This window comes from Pseudophryne corroboree, chromosome 2 (assembly GCF_028390025.1).
Source record: "Pseudophryne corroboree isolate aPseCor3 chromosome 2, aPseCor3.hap2, whole genome shotgun sequence".
NCBI classification, from domain to species: Eukaryota; Metazoa; Chordata; class Amphibia; order Anura; family Myobatrachidae; genus Pseudophryne; species Pseudophryne corroboree.
This window is the reverse complement of record NC_086445.1, coordinates 621732592-621750641: the sequence shown is the minus strand read 5'-3', so window position 1 is coordinate 621750641 and position 18050 is coordinate 621732592.

The following is an 18050-nucleotide window of genomic DNA, read 5'->3' as shown; positions in this document are numbered from 1 at the left end:
ACGGTGGCCAAAATGTAGTGCTCTGATTTCAACAGATTGACCACCCGTGAATCCTTGTTAAGCGAATTAAGGGCTCCATCCACAAGTCCCACATGCCTAGCGGAATCGCTCTGTGTTAGCTCCTCCTTCAATGTCTCCAGCTTCTTCTGCAAAAGCCTGATGAGGGGAATGACCTGACTCAGGCTGGCAGTGTCTGAACTGACTTCACGTGTGGCAAGTTCAAAAGGTTGCAGAACCTTGCACAACGTTGAAATCATTCTCCACTGCGCTTGAGACAGGTGCATTCCACCTCCTATATCGTGCTCAGTTGTATAGGCTTGAATGGCCTTTTGCTGCTCCTCCAACCTCTGAAGCATATAGAGGGTTGAATTCCACCTCGTTACCACTTCTTGCTTCAGATGATGGCAGGGCAGGTTCAGGCGTTTTTGGTGGTGCTCCAGTCTTCTGTACGTGGTGCCTGTACGCCGAAAGTGTGCCGCAATTCTTCTGGCCACCGACAGCATCTCTTGCACGCCCCTCTCGTTTTTTAAATAATTCTGCACCACCAAATTCAAGGTATGTGCAAAACATGGGACGTGCTGGAATTTGCCCATATTTAATGCACACACAATATTGCTGGCATTGTCCGATGCCACAAATCCACAGGAGAGTCCAATTGGGGTAAGCCATTCTGCGATGATCTTCCTCAGTTGCCGTAAGAGGTTTTCAGCTGTGTGCGTATTCTGGAAAGCGGTGATACAAAGCGTAGCCTGCCTAGGAAAGAGTTGGCGTTTGCGAGATGCTGCTACTGGTGCCGCCGCTGCTGTTCTTGCGGCGGGAGTCAATACATCTACCCAGTGGGCTGTCACAGTCATATAGTCCTGAGTCTGCCCTGCTCCACTTGTCCACATGTCCGTGGTTAAGTGGACATTGGTTACAACTGCATTTTTTAGGACACTGGTGAGTCTTTTTCTGAGGTCTGTGTACATTTTCGGTATCGCCTGTCTAGAGAAATGGAACCTAGATGGTATTTGGTACCGGGGACACAGTACCTCAAACAAGTCTATAGTTGGCTCTGCAGTAATGATGGATACCGGAACCACGGTTCTCACCGCCCAGGATGCCAAGGCCTCAGTTATCCGCTTTGCAGCAGGATGACTGCTGTGATATTTCATCTTCCTCGCAAAGGACTGTTGGACAGTCAATTGCTTGGTGGAAGTAGTAAAAGTGGTCTTACGACTTCCCCTCTGGGATGACCATCGACTCCCAGCAGCAACAACAGCAGCGCCAGCAGCAGTAGGCGTTACACGCAAGGATGCATCGGAGGAATCCCAGGCAGGAGAGGACTTGTCAGAATTGCCAGTGACATGGCCTGCAGGACTATTGGCATTCCTGGGGAAGGAGGAAATTGACACTGAGGGAGTTGGTGGGGTGGTTTGCGTGAGCTTGGTTACAAAAGGAAGGGATTTACTGGTCAGTGGACTGCTTCCGCTGTCGCCCAAAGTTTTTGAACTTGTAACTGACTTATGATGAATGCGATGCAGGTGACGTATAAGGGAGGATGTTCCGAGGTGGTTTACGTCCTTACCCCTACTTATTACAGCTTGACTAAGGCAACACACGGCTTGACAAATGTTGTCCGCATTTCTGTTGAAATACTTCCACACCGAAGAGCTGATTTTTTTGGTATTTTCACCAGGCATGTCAATGGCCATATTCCTCCCACGGACAACAGGTGTCTCCCCGGGTGCCTGACTTAAACAAACCACCTCACCATCAGAATCATCCTTGTCAATTTCCTCCCCAGCGCCAGCAACACCCATATCCTCCTCATCCTGGTGTACTTCAACACTGACATCTTCAATCTGACTATCAGGAACTGGACTGCGGGTGCTCCTTCCAGCACTTGCAGGGGGCGTGCAAATGGTGGAAGGCGCATGCTCTTCACGTCCAGTGTTGGGAAGGTCAAGCATCGCAACCGACACAATTGGACTCTCCTTGTGGATTTGTGATTTCGAAGAACGCACAGTTCTTTGCTGTGCTTTTGCCAGCTTAAGTCTTTTCATTTTTCTAGCGAGAGGCTGAGTGCTTCCATCCTCATGTGAAGCTGAACCACTAGCCATGAACATAGGCCAGGGCCTCAGCCGTTCCTTGCCACTCCGTGTGGTAAATGGCATATTGGCAAGTTTACGCTTCTCCTCCGACAATTTTATTTTAGATTTTTGAGTCCTTTTTTTACTGATATTTGGTGTTTTGGATTTTACATGCTCTGTACTATGACATTGGGCATCGGCCTTGGCAGACGACGTTGATGGCATTTCATCGTCTCGGCCATGACTAGTGGCAGCAGCTTCAGCACGAGGTGGAAGTGGATCTTGATCTTTCCCTATTTTTGGAACCTCAACATTTTTGTTCTCCATATTTTAATAGGCACAACTAAAAGGCACCTCAGGTAAACAATGGAGATGGATGGATACTAGTATACTTATGGATGACGAGCGACTGCCGACACAGCAGTAGCTACAGCCGTGGACTACCGTACTGCGTCTGCTAGTATAGACTGGATGATAATGATATAAAAAATATATATATATCACTACTGCAGGACAGGTATATATTGTATAATGACGGACCTGCTGGACACTGTCAGCACTGCAGACTCCTAAACTACTAGTATGAAGAAGATAGAAAAAAAAAACCCACCACAGGTAGGTATACAATTATGGACGAGCGACTGCCGACACAGAGGTAGCTACAGCCGTGGACTACCGTACTGCATCTGCTAGTATAGACTGGATGATAATGATATAAAAATATATATATATCACTACTGCAGGACAGGTATATATTGTATAATGACGGACCTGCTGGACACTGTCAGCACTGCAGACTCCTAAACTACTAGTATGAAGAAGATAGAAAAAAAAAACCCACCACAGGTAGGTATACAATTATGGACGAGCGACTGCCGACACAGAGGTAGCTACAGCCGTGGACTACCGTACTGCATCTGCTAGTATAGACTGGATGATAATGATATAAAAAATATATATATATCACTACTGCAGGACAGGTATATATTGTATTATGACGGACCTGCTGGACACTGTCAGCACTGCAGACTCCTAAACTACTAGTATGAAGAAGATAGAAAAAAAAAAAACCACCACAGGTAGGTATACAATTATGGATGAGCGACTGCCGACACAGAGGTAGCTACAGCCGTGGACTACCATACTGCGTCTGCTAGTATAGACTGGATGATAATGATATAAAAAATATATATATATATCACTACTGCAGGACAGGTATATATTGTATAATGACGGACCTGCTGGACACTGTCAGCACTGCAGACTCCTAAACTACTAGTATGAAGAAGATAGAAAAAAAAAAAAACCACCACAGGTAGGTATACAATTATGGACGAGCGACTGCCAGTGCCGACACAGAGGTAGCTACAGCCATGGACTACCGTACTGCGTCTGCTAGTATAGACTGGATGATAATGATATAAAAAATATATATATATCACTACTGCAGGACAGGTATATATTATATAATGACGGACCTGCTGGACACTGTCAGCACTGCAGACTCCTAAACTACTAGTATGAAGAAGATAGAAAAAGAAAAACCACCACAGGTAGGTATACAATTATGGACGAGCGACTGCCAGTGCCGACACAGAGGTAGCTACAGCCGTGGACTACCGTACTGCGTCTGCTAGTATAGACTGGATAATAATGATATAAAATATATATATATATCACTACTGCAGGACAGGTATATATTATATAATGACGGACCTGCTGGACACTGTCAGCACTGCAGACTCCTAAACTACTAGTATGAAGAAGATAGAAAAAAAAAACCCACCACAGGTAGGTATACAATTATGGACGAGCGACTGCCGACACAGAGGTAGCTACAGCCGTGGACTACCGTACTGCGTCTGCTAGTATAGACTGGATGATAATGATATAAAAAATATATATATATCACTACTGCAGGACAGGTATATATTATATAATGACGGACCTGCTGGACACTGTCAGCACTGCAGACTCCTAAACTACTAGTATGAAGAAGATAGAAATATAATGAATGACGGACCTGCTGGACACTGTCAGCAGAATGCGTTTATAGAATAAAAAAAAAAAAACCACACGAGTGTTTAACTTTTTCAGGCAGACAATATACTGGTGGTCACTGCTGGTCAGTCACACTGGCACTCTGGCAGCAAAAGTGTGCACTGTTAAATATGTACTCCTGCTATAACTGCTCCCCAGTCTCCCCCACAATTAAGCTGTGTGAGCAGTGAGCACTACTCAGCACAGTCAGATATACATAGATGATATTATCATGCAGCACACTGAGGCTGAGCACAGATATGGTATGTGACTGTGTATCGTTTTTTTTCAGGCAGAGAACGGATTATATTAAATAATAAATAAAACTGGTGGTCACTAGTATAACTATCAGCAAAACTCTGCACTCTCTGAGTACTCCTAATGCTCCAGTAAATCAAGTGTCTCACTCTCTATCTAAACGGAGAGGACGCCAGCCACGTCCTCTCCCTATCAATCTCAATGCACGTGTGAAAATGGCGGCGACGCGCGGCTCCTTATATAGAATCCGAGTCTCGCGATAGAATACGAGCCTCGCGAGAATCCGACAGCGGGATGATGACGTTCGGGCGCGCTCGGGTTAGCCGAGCAAGGCGGGAAGATCCGAGTCTGCCTCGGACCCGTGTAAAAAGGCTGAAGTTCGGGGGGTTCGGTTTCCGAGAAACCGAACCCGCTCATCACTAACTACAATGTGACATTATGTGAACTAGGTAGGGCACTATAATGGGGCATTACATTAACAACTGCTGCAAAGAACTGTGGGCCTAATTCAGAGTTGATCGCAGCAGCAAATTTGTTAGCAGTTGGGCAAAACCATGTGCACTGCAGGGGGGGGGGGGGGGCAGATATAACATGTGCAGAGGGAGAGTTAGATTTGGGTGCGGTGTGTTCAAACTGAAATCTAAATTGCAGTGTAAAAATAAAGCAGCCAGTACTTACCCTGCACAGAAACAATATAACCAACCCAAATCTAACTCTCTCTGTAAATGTTATATCTGCCACACCTGCAGTGCACATGGTTTTGCCCAACTGCTAACAAATTTGCTGCTGCGATCAGCTCTGAATTACCCCCAGTGTCTCTCGAAGCACTGGGACAGGGGCCCCTTCAAAATGTTACTATTGGGCCCACAAAATTCTGGCTATGCCTCTGGTTATATAGGGTGCAGAAGAAATGTGACCACAAAAAGGCATTGATCCACTGCACTCACCATATCCATAACAGGTGTGCAAGAGGAGTGTGACCTCTATTTACATCACTGTGGGGGTGTGCAGCTGCCCCCTATCTGTCCCTGCACTGTGTATAGATGCCATGATTCCCACCAACTCCCTTTCCCCCACACAGGACACTGCGACCCGCTATTGGGACAGCAGGACAGTCCCAGAAAAGTCAGACAGTTGGAAGGTATGGATTTATAGTAGGTTTTATACTCCGATGCTTATTTTATTTATTCCTGATATGATTTAATTGATTTCTTCTTGTTTCCACAACTAGTGAGAAGAATTAATGAGCACACCATAGACTAGCATCAGAGAAATAGCACTGTGTGCATGTATCTATCTATCTATCTATCTATCTATCTATCTATCTATCTATCTATCTATCTATCTATCTATCTATTACCCATGTATCATATCTATTGTGTCCGCATTTAGCTGGTAGGGACTTTTTTCACTATTGTGATTTATGTTTACCTCACCATAGATCATGTGCTACCAATAGCCGTGTCCACAGAATGCACTACATGGACCATGATCACGGAACATAAAAGTGATTTATAGCTAGCCTGTGGGGAGGGCCTTTGCCTATCAGCTCACTGCAGCAGATGGACCGTCTGCTGTTTCAGTGATAATCTCAGTGATGACTTAGGTGACCACTATATACTTAATAATCTCCCTTAAATATCAATGTTTCCCTTTTCCCCTTGTACCCTTGTACTGTGTTACAGTTTAAAAAAAAATATATATTCAATTAAATTCTTAGAGCATGGGTTGACGTGTACTAAGCTATAGGCACATTTTTATAAATCTGCAATGATAAGTACTCAAAATAATATATTTTACAAAAATTAGTCTTTAAAAAGGGAAGCGGTTAGCATTCCGCCAGTCAGGAATCTTGTCTGTGGTCTGTAGTTCAGTCATGTAAAATATGGTACCCATTTCAGAGATAATAGCACAAAGCAAACATACATACACTTATAACACTGCTCAGCTAATCCTCACATTCTAACACTGACGTCTTACTGCTATCCTCTTTTTTTTTTTTTTTTACTTTTCTTTTCTTTTACATTCAGCAGCCTCTTTCATTTGCTTAACACTGATCTGTCACTCCTATCCTTTTTCTGTGTGGTGCCCTTGGGCGGTGTGGCTGGGGTAGTCTAGGAGTGCTCTGCACCCCAGAGGTGAACTCCTATAGTGTTAGGGACCTGTCTGATGAGGTCACCGTGAAGTAGGTGAGCAGGCTCATAAACTGGCCAATATATGCTAAGAACCTCAAATATTATATTATGGTTGTAATAATTTTAATGGTGTATGGTGCACCTGCACCCTTGTAAACATACATACAAAGCAAACATTATTTATATCACATAATAATAGTCCTTTCTGCAGTTACGGATCTAGTTATTCTATTGTGTTAGTGGGTTATGTGCATCAGTAACTAATAATAAGAAATTGTAATGCCTGTCATTGTAATGCAATATAAACAGTATACAGTTTGGTATTTTTAAAGGATTCATTATGATATACTGGCGGCGGCATCCCGGCCACCAGTATGCTGGCAGCAGAGCGAGCAATAGAACACCCACGGAGGGAGAATAGCTGGCTCGCTGATATTCCTGCGTCGGCATTGCAACCCATGTTGGGATTCTGCCGTCTGTATTGTGATCACCGGGACCCTGACTGGCGGAATGCTAACCGCTTCCCATTTTAAAGACTAATTTTTGTAAAATATATTATTTTGAGTACTTATCATTGCAGATTTATAAAAATGTGCCTATAGCTTAGTACACGTCAACCCATACACACATATTTCTAAAGTACTGTATGTATTTAGGCAAAATCCATGTGTATTATGCTTTTCGAATTCAACATTTTGATGTGCCAGGGTTTTTAGCACCGTGAAGTTGGCAAAATTATTTTGATCATTTATGCATTAGTTGTACCTCTGACCAGTGCTTTGTAATGTAAGAGCCTCAAAACTGTGCCAGTTTGGGCATACATAAATTGTGTAAATTTACTCACTTAAATTTAGATATCAATGATAGAAACGTACTATTGATAATAAGCTATAAATCTTTCCCATAAAGATATAGGGATATATTTACAGAGCAAAGCTGCTGCTGATCAGGATATAAAAATGTATAAATATATATGTAAAAGCATTTGTTTGGATATTATATACTGTATCTCTATCACTGTTGAAAACTCGACAATCTACCCTACCCCACAAACTTGGTACCTAGGTGTCATCCTTGACTCTGATCTGTCCTTTGTTCCCCACATTCAATCTGTCTCAAAATCATGTTACATGCATCTAAAAAACATATCCAAAATACGACCATACCTTACACAAGACACTGCTAATCCATGCTCTCATTATCTCCCGCATTGATTATTGCATTAGTCTTCTTACTGGTCTTCCCAAAACGAGACTCTCACCACTACAATCCATTCTGAATGCAGCTGCGAGGCTAATCTTCCTCACTAGACGTTCATCGTCTGCAGATCCACTCTGTCAGTCCCTCCATTGGTTACCTGTATTCCACCGTATTCAATATAAAATACTTTTACTCACACACAAGGCCATTAACCAAACTACACCAAAGTACATCACTTCGCTTATCTCAAAATATCTCCCAACCCGACCTCTTCGCTCTTCACAAGATCTGCGTCTCACATCCACACTCATTACTCGCTCCCACTCACAATTGCAGGACTTTCTGCTGGCTGCACCCACTCTGTGGAATGCCCTACCACGCACAATAAGACTCTCCTCTAGTCTCCAAACCTTCAAGCGTTCCCTGAAATCTCACCTCTTCAGGCAAGCTTATCAAATTCCAGAACCGCCCACATAACGTTCATAAACCTTCTCATCAAAATGCATCCACTCTGCACAGTCCACACATATCCTCACGTCTTCTCATTCTTCACTTTCCCTTCCTCTCAACCCCGGTTCATCATTGCTGTATGACCATATCATACAGCCCACCAAGAACCTTTGCAATCTGGTGGACAACTATGCAATAGATAGCACCTATCCTTGTGTATCAATGCCTATTTCTTTATAGATTGTAAGCTTGCGAGCAGGGCCTTCCTACCTCTATGATTGTTTGTTATTGCCCAGTTTTTTTATATCATTGTTATTTCCAATTGTAAAGCATAACGGAATTTGCGGCGCTATATAAGAAACTGTTAATAAATAAAATAATAAATAAATACTGTATGTTTTATGACTGTACACTTATAGGGAAAGATATAGAAGCATTATACCTCATTGTTATAGTTTCTCTTCCTTCTGAAATGTTTTTGTATAACTCCATTAGTAAATGATTTATTAATCATACAAATGCAGTACTATGGTGTTAATGAGGCCTTGTTCTCCCCACACTAAGCCTGTGATGGCTTGAGAATATGAAATAGATGTATATCTAGGTGCTTCTGTAGTTACTTTTTATTCTAAATAGCAGTAGTGGGAGTCAGCTTTCTGCAGATTAACAGGGGTGCCGAGAGGACGGGGAGCAGGTACTTATTACCGGTGCCCGGGTTTTTTGGAGGAGCCTGGCAGGGGGACAGGTCCGCTGCTGAAGGGGACAAATCCCTCCATTGCATTTTTGGAGGGCGGCATGACCACACTTCCCAGATTTGTCCATGACCCCAATACCTGGGGTCTGTTCAGCTCTCAGCGGCCTTGCATATGAATAAATGTATAAATTACACTGAAGAGGCTATAAAGGACCATTGGTGTCTCCTTACTACTGTATGATTGTGGGTCCAAAATTCAATGGTGATGGGACTGTGGAGCAGTCCAAAATTCAAATTGGTATTTACAAACTTTGCCAGCATTTGGGGTGGCAGTTGGTGAAGCTCCCCCATTTGAATTTTGGACTGCACTACCAGTGCACCTTGCATATCTTGGGGTAAAGTAGAATAAATATCTAGCAGTATTGCTGAGATCATGCTCTACCCCCTGGTACTGGGTAGGATATGGGTGTCATTGAATAGTTCATAACTTGGGGTAGGTGTATGCGAGTGTTATGGTAAAATATAACTTGGCTTAGTGCATGGAAACATTTCTATTAGTCTATATAGAGCCAGGTGATGCTGGGGAAAAAACAATTTTGGCAGAAAATAATTCTGTCCCTACACCCATTGCATTGTACTGTGCCTCAATGAAACCACGTGGAAGTCCAACGTTCAGCAGGTAAATGAGAGACTTTACTGTCACAAGATTTGTTGATCAGACATTGGGCTGGATGTAATGACGACCGACTTCAGCGGCCGTGTCAAACTCAGGCGTCCAACATCCGGCCCATTATGTTGTTAGAAAACACCCACCATTACTGAGTGGAGATCAGCTCTCGATTTTGATGAGAGGACTTTAAAGCAGCTAAAGAGAATAATTTGGTGGAACAAATTACTATATATATATATATATATATATATGGGATGCATTTTTGTATAAGATAATGGCCCTCATTCCGAGTTGATCACTCGCTAGCTACTTTTTGCAGCCATGCAAACGCACAGTCGCCGCCCACGGGGGAGTGAATTTTTGCTTTGCAAGTGTGCGATCGCCTGTGAAGCCGAGCGGGACGAAAAAGTTTTTTGCAATTTCAGAGTAGGTTTGAACTTACTCAGCCCTTGCGATCACTTCAGCCTGTCCGGTCCCAGAATTGACGTCAGACACCCACCCTGCAAACGCTTGGACACTCCTGCGTTTTCCCTGCCACTCCCAGAAAACGGTCAGTTGACACCCATAAATGCCCTCTTCCTGTCAATCTCCTTGCGATCGGCTGCGCAAATGGATTCGTCGCTAGAAGCATTGCACAGCAACGATGCTGTTTGTACCCATGCAACGCGAGTGCGTATTGCGGTGCATATGCATGCGCAGTAGTAACCTAATCGCTGCGCTGCGTAAATTGGCAGTGTGCTATCAACTCGGAATGACCCCCCAATGTACAATTCACAGTGACACTGGAATTCTACGTTATAAAATTGATACCTCTAAGTCTAATCTAACATTCTGTTTTGCAGAATAAAAGAAATTGAGGTAACTAATATGCAGCATTCCCTTTGTGGCATACCTAAGTGTGCCATTTCCTAACAAGATAATGCTGAATACAGCACAGGTGCCAGACCTCTGAATTATAAAATACAGAAATGTTCCAGTATTTCATTTTTATGGGTGGGTTACACATATTCTATAACTGCTGGCTTGCAGAATGTATCCTATTAAAATGTACAGTATATCACACAATAGATGGAATGGACATTTGGGAGCCTGAGGCCAATACAAAATGGAGCGAGCCATAGTTGCAAAACCATGGCAAAATCCATTCATATTTTGATCTTTCTGTCAAATCTTCTTATGGGAATTTTGCATGTGTCCTGTATGTCAAACAAACTCAATAGGTCAGTGGTTCTCAAACTGTGTGCCGTGGCTCCCTGGGGTGCCACAGGACACTTGCAGAGGTGCCACAGGTTGGTGGTCCAGGATAAATTCAAACTATTTATTGTCAACGTAACCGGCAAAACCAGTGCCGGTTCTGTCAATCATAAAAAATGTTGACAAACAGAAGTGAATCCTGTCCCTCACAGCACAACTGAACCTAAGGATAACATATAAACATAATTTACTTAATTAATATTTCTTTCTAAATTTCTCAATTAGAAACTTTTGGCCTAGGGGTACTGTGAAAAGAAATCTAGTACTCTAGGGTGCCGTGATTCAAAACAGTTTGAGTACCACTGCATTAGGTAGTGAAAACACTACCAAACTCCTGGTGCTAAATGATCAAAATGTGTAATGTCAATTCTAATAATTAACTAAATGAATGATAGTCCAAAGTAAATGAAACCTGCAGCAAATGGAAGAAGTTTGGCAAGACTTCAACATTTTTTGTAATATATGTGATGGAGAATACACTGTGCTGAATCTATAGCTAAATAGGCATGTTACTGTATGTCTAGATACACAATGTTTTTATCAATAGAAAGTAGCAGCAATAACAAACAATGTTGCAAAATTTAAAATGCAGATACTCCATTAGACTACTCATAAAAACTGTTATAACAGATTTGCAGTGAAGATAAACATAGGTATCTATTTCACTAGTCCCAATCAGACAAGCTGTGTAAAAGCCATTAAACTGGCATAAATTAATTAAAACTTTCGCAGTTGGTAAATGGTCTTCATCCATAGAATGGGGATTAGCTGTGTGTAGTTGCAGGTATCAGCATGTGTGACACGCAAGGGCATAGTTGACACTGTTAATTACCTATATTTCAATGTAGTGGCCGGGTCTGGCAGAGATGGTACTGTATATAGCCAATATGTATACTCAATCCATGAAAACAGTGGTGGACCCAATGGTTATAGGCCTGCTGCAGCAGAGAAACTGTATAGGCTGTGTGGCAGTAAATTAAAGTGATAAACTCTTTATCACTTGGCTCTAACCACCATTGACATGAGTTGTGGTCTTAGGCTGTGTATTGTGGTGATCACAACAGAATAAACTATAATTGACTCAAAAACACTCCCCTCTAGACTTCAGATATGGGATATAACACTCTCTACAGAAGCATTTGGTCAGTATTTCTAATGTGAATAATAACTGGATTTAGAGTTTTGCATCTCACTTGTTAACTAAGCTAAAAACCATTAAAAGAAAACAAAATAGAAAGCTGCCAAAACCCTGCTTACAGTACATCACAAATCACCATCCCAATTTTTTAAACATTAGCAGAATATAAACCACCCACCTGCAATCTGAAAATAAGATTCCAAATCCACATCAATAAGTTGCCTCAGACAGACATGTTTATCTAAACAGATGAATCTCAAGGATCCATGTGGCCCTGTTCTTTGATTTCTTTATTCCTTTTTTTACATAACTGTGTGGTGTCACCCAAAACCCCTGCCCCACACTTGTATTTCAGCCTAGACTGGTAATGGATAAATCAGGGTAGGGGGGGAGAGACACAAACAGAATGTCCCCCCACCTCCCAAATTTTTCACTAACAGTGTTAGGTTTTACCAACCAGGGCTGGTGACGCTACAGCAGCTGAACATGCAGAGGGGACTCTCCATCATAGTGTCAACCAGCTTTAGGCTGGTCAGCGTGAGGCTGAATGCTCTAGGAAGAATTGGGCACGCAAAAAAGTGTAGGCCCTCCCTAGGAGATCTAGGGCTCTTCCTAACAACTGTGGAGAGTGCGTTTTGGGGTAAGAATCATAGTGTAATAAAGGTCCAAGCAAATCTTATTATGCTCAATTTTAATGTCTGCCAGGGATGCTTGCACCTGGTGGAGACACACCAAATTTCAAAGTTTTTTATTGAACACTCTTCTACATTGCCTCTTTTATTGGGAAGCAGTTGGCTTCCCGATGGATGGAGTCCCGGCGGTCAATATATCGACTCTGGGATACCAAAGGAGAATGCAATCCTGGCGTCTAGATATTGACCCCATACGAGATACTGGCATCACAATACCGACAGCCAGCACCCCAGTCGTCCTGTCAGCAGGACACGCTGGCATCCTGCTGCAGTGCAGGGGGGGGGGGAGGTTAGGTTTGGACAGGAGAAGGGGGGTTAGGGTACAGAGCCAGGAAAGTTAGGATTAGGGCCGGGGAGGGAGGGTTAGGTTTAGGCACATAGACGTGGAGGTTAGGGTTAGGCATCAAGCGGAAAGGGTTAGGTTTAGGCAGCAGGGATGGGAGGGTTACGGTTAGGCACCACTCAGGAGGGTTAGGTTTAGGAACCCACAAGGGAGGGTAAGGGTTAGGGTAGGGGACAGAGGAGGGTAAGGATACTTTAGAGGGGGCTTTCGGGATTCTGATGGACGGGATGACGCTGTCAGTATTCTAACCACTGGCATCCCGTCCATCGGAAAATCATACTGAACCCCTTTTATTAATTTATTACTCACATAAATCTAGTGGGATCCATTGGGGTAGTCCTACATGATCCATATACAATCTATGTCCTGTCTTGATAAAAAACTTCCCCACAACAACGACGCACAACTTGTCCCTTACACACCACAGACAGGATGTATCATGCATCGTATTTTAAATGTGATACATGCAGGCCCATATCGCGTGCATTGCATACTGGCTTTTATTAATACTGTTCTCTTCCTATAAGAGATTTCCTTTGCAAAGAGAAGACCTTCTGGTTTATGACCCAGAAGTCCTATTGTGCATGCACAGACACCGGATTCCTTTCAGGGGAATTCTGAATAGCCCATAGGCTTCTATAGGCAATGCCATCTATAGATGTACTATAGATGGCATTGCCTATTGGACACAAGCTCCAGAAAGTTTTGCTTTCCATTGCTTGATGCATACCAGCACATCACAGCAATCTATGGGGACTGCAGTGTTGACAGACCATAGCAGATATCTCTGATATCCACTGCAGAACACTTTAATGCATATGGGAATTGCGACAAACATCCAAAAATGCAGTTTTAGGAGGTTTAACCACACTTATTTAGGTTAGTACATCCCACCCAGTAACTTAAATGACAGTCAAACAACCTTTAGTATAAACAGTGATTTGGAGCTGAAACCTGCCATCGATCCCACATCCCATTGGGTTGAAAGCAACTGACTGGGGGGGAAGATGTACAAAGACTTGGGGGGAGATGTACTAAGCCTTGAAAAGTGATACATTTTGTGGAGATAAAGTACCAGCCAATCAGCTCCTAACTGTCATGTTACAGACTAGGTTTGAAAAATGACAGGAGCTGGTTGGGTCATACTTCATCACTGTGAAATTTATCACTTTCAAAGCTTAGTACATCTGGCCCTTGGAGAGAGAGAAAATGGGGAGAGATATAAGTGACAATAAGCTCCTAGCTGTCATTTTTCAAACACAAACTGTAAAATGACAATTGATTGTTTTGTACTTTATAGGGGAGATTTATCAAAGCTTGGCGAGTGATAAAGAACCAACCAATCAGCTCCTATTTCTTTCCACCTCCTCCAACTTTGATACATCTCACCCTGGATGTTTAATCACTATGTACTAAGATGCAGAGGTGTAACACAGAGCCATGGTGCCCAGAGCACTTGCATGCTATGGAACCCTGCCTTTCCACTGACAAAAGTAAAGGGTCATTGACTAAAAGTCACCTGCATACAGCTTTTAGTCTGGCCAGTCTGCCTCAGCTCCATTGCTTTTCTGAGACAGGCAGCGCTGCAAGTATGGCGGTACAGGGCGGTATGGCGTACGCGTACCGCCAGGCCGCCACCTTGCATGCACTGTGTCGGAGAGCACAGCATGCACCTCTCTTCTCCTACCCCTCTCCTGCCTGCCATCAGTCAATCTGGTGACCAGCGGCTTCTACCCCTTTGATGGCAGCGTTGGCATGTATTACACAAATGCCGGTTTGTGAGCCAATCAGAGCTCGAACACTGGCAGCCAATCAGGAGCTGCCACTGTTGGACAGCGAGCTCTGATTGGCTCACGGACGGCATCAGATCTGAAATACAGGATGCCGACACAGGAGGAGACCGGACTGAGGGCAGGAGAGGCACGTGCTGCACTCTCCTCTTCCTTCTCCCCTTCTCCCTTCAGCAGCAGCAGCCAGTGCCGGCCCCAGGCAACAGCGACAACAATGGAGTGAGTTGCACTGCTGGGGGGCATATCTGGCACTATGTGGGCATGTTTATCTGGCAACGTGGGGGCATATCTGGCACTGTGGGGGAATATGTGTATCTAGCACTGAGGATGGTAAAGTAGAATGTTACTTCGTTATTTTACGTTGGTTGGAGATCTAGTATATAGGCATATCTTGCTTCCCTGACACACTTTGTGTAGTGGCTGGACCCCTTTTTGTTCCCCCAAGAAACCCTGCTCTTCCCACTATATAACTCTCAATCTGTGGCTTCCTGCTGCCTCCATTCCCCTCCTCACATCATGTCAGTGCCCCAGTGAAATTATCAATTTACAGTTTCTTATATAGCATAGCACATTATGTATCTCCTGATATACTCTGTGCTGCTGGGGGACCGTGCTACTTCCACTATATAACTGTCCATGTGTGGGTTTGTGATACCTGCATTCCCCTCCTCACATCATGTCACTGACCCTGTCACATGCAGCCCTGTTATCACTGACATATCATGCATGTCCTGATATACTCTGTGCTGCTGGGGGACCGTGCTACTTCCACTATATAACTGTCAGTGTGTGTGTGGGTTTGTGATACCTGCATTCCCCTCCTCACATCATGTCACTGGCCCTGTCACATGCAGCCCTGTCATCACTGACATATCTTGCATGTCCTCATATAGTCTGTGCTGCTGGCCCACCCCTAGGGGTGCTAGTGGTGTGTTACCTCCCCCCTAAGGTTTGTTCCCAGAGTACATGTCATATGTGTAGCAAGTTTGGTGTAAATTGCTCCAGGCATTCCAGAGTTATGCCGTCTGCTGAAAAACTCTGTGCTGCTGCCTCACCCCTAGGGGAGCTAGGGGTGTCTTACCCCCACAGTGTTTGTTCCCAGCTTGTAAATCATATGTGTAGCAAGTTTGTTGTAAATTGGTCCAGGCATGCGGGAGTTATGCTGTCTTCTGAAATACTCAGTGCTGCTGTCCCACCCCTAGGGGTGCTAGGGGTGTCTAACCCCCAAAGAGTTTGTTCCCAGCTTTTAAGTCAGATGTGTACCAAGTTTGGTGTAAATTGCTCCAGGCCTTCCACAGTTATGCTGTCTGCTGACATACTCTGTGCTGCTGTCCCACTCCTAGGGGTGCTAGGGGTGTCTGACCCCCACAGTGTTTGTTCCCAGAGTGTAAGTCATACTGTATGTGTACCAAGTTTGTTGTAAATTGCTGCAGGCATTCCAGAGTTATGATGTCTGCTGAAATACTCAGTGCTGCTGCCTCACTCCTAGGGGTGCTAGGGGTGTCTTCACCCCACAGTGTTTGTTCCCAGATTGTAAGGCATATGTGTACCAATTTTTGTGTACATTGCTCCAGCAATTCCGGAGTTATACTGTCAGCTGATATACTCTGTGCTGCTGTCTCCCTCCCTTGGGATGCTAGGGATTTCTAATTGCTTTAGTTGCCTCGGCCGTATTTTTATATGCTTGTATGTAACATTTCACGATCATAGCTTGTAAACTCTGGATTTGTATAGAGAGACAGAAGGACACATTTTTGCTTTTATATAGTAGATTTATGGTAGAGTTCTTTTTGATTTTTACAGTACAGGTAGGAATTTTACTAAGAAGCATATTGAAAGAAATACATTTTAATTTGATCACATAATGTGAAATTATTTAATGCAGTTTCACATGATTTTTCCCGTAGTTACTTTTACTTGGTTACGGCAACACTAGAAATTGACTTAAAAAATACAAACATCTAATCTTGCTAAGTATTGGGATGCCAAATATGTATATGGCTGTTATGGCATGATCTAGCTTTGACACTTAAACATGATATTATGTTTATGTTTATATACTTTTATCTGTGTATTTTCTGCATTTGTTGCTATTTATTTCTCTAGCCTGTCTTAGGTCTCCCTTATTGTCACACTGAGTGTAATCTGTATTTAACAGGAGCTGACATGTCAGCCCCTGTTAGTTACAAATTACACTAAATATAACAGTGCTGACAAGCAATGGACATCTGTGGCAGATCTCTACAACAGCACAAAGGCTTCCCTGCACTGGAGGAAACTCCTGATGTTGTCACCACCATTGTCTTATAACATTAAACTCTACCCTATCTGGAAAGGGATTCTTTTTACTGATGGTCTCCATTGGCTCCCTAATCTAAGCTCCACTGATCAATTTAAAGCCCCCATTTCAAACAGTATATTAAACACCAAGAACATATTGTTACATCATTAAATGTGTTGACTATTTCATGTGCTATAGAATTGCTTGTCATTCAGTTAGACATTAATTTTTTTTTTTTTAGCTATTGTTGCTTTGCATCACAAAGAATATCACCTACCTCTCATATCTGCTGCTACAGAGCACCCTTCAGCACTACCCTGCCCACGTGCCCAGGTGGCATAATGTATGTGCCAATTTATTAAACTGTGAGGGAAAAAGTCCAGGTTATTCTTTGCCACAATGACAGAGTACTCCAAAAGGTGCAACATCAAACCATATATAAAAAGATACACGATAAAGAATACGAAATATTGAAGCCAATAACATAGTATGTATTTCAAAGTCTCTGTCTTTGATTTAATGTGAATTTTAAAAGTTATGGCGTTTCTGGATGAGCTTTTTGTGTAATTGCTCTCTGAAAACATTCAGCAGTTGGGAATTAGATGATTTAGGTCACAACTGAGAGGACTGAGATACTTAGAATGTAGCATTGCCGTTTTAGCAATACAATAGAATGAGCAGATGGGCAGTTTTTAACGGAGTGACATGGTCAAGCTCGTATCAATGATCTCAGGAATTGATGAGGGGTGTCTTAAGAAGTCATCGCTCTCTTTTATTGAAATATCCTTAATACACAATGGCTGAATTATGGGACGACAGACACAAAAGATATGGTCATTGTATATCTGTTTGTGACACAAATGTCCTTCGGGAATAGTTACTCCTGTGAAACAGCTGATAAGCAGATAATTAAACTACATTTACATTAAATGATGACCATAAAATGGCTTCTAACCCTAAAATAAAGTAAAAGTGTTTCCCAGTACAGTATCTCATTCTACATTAACCTAGCAAAAGAAACATTTCTTGCAAT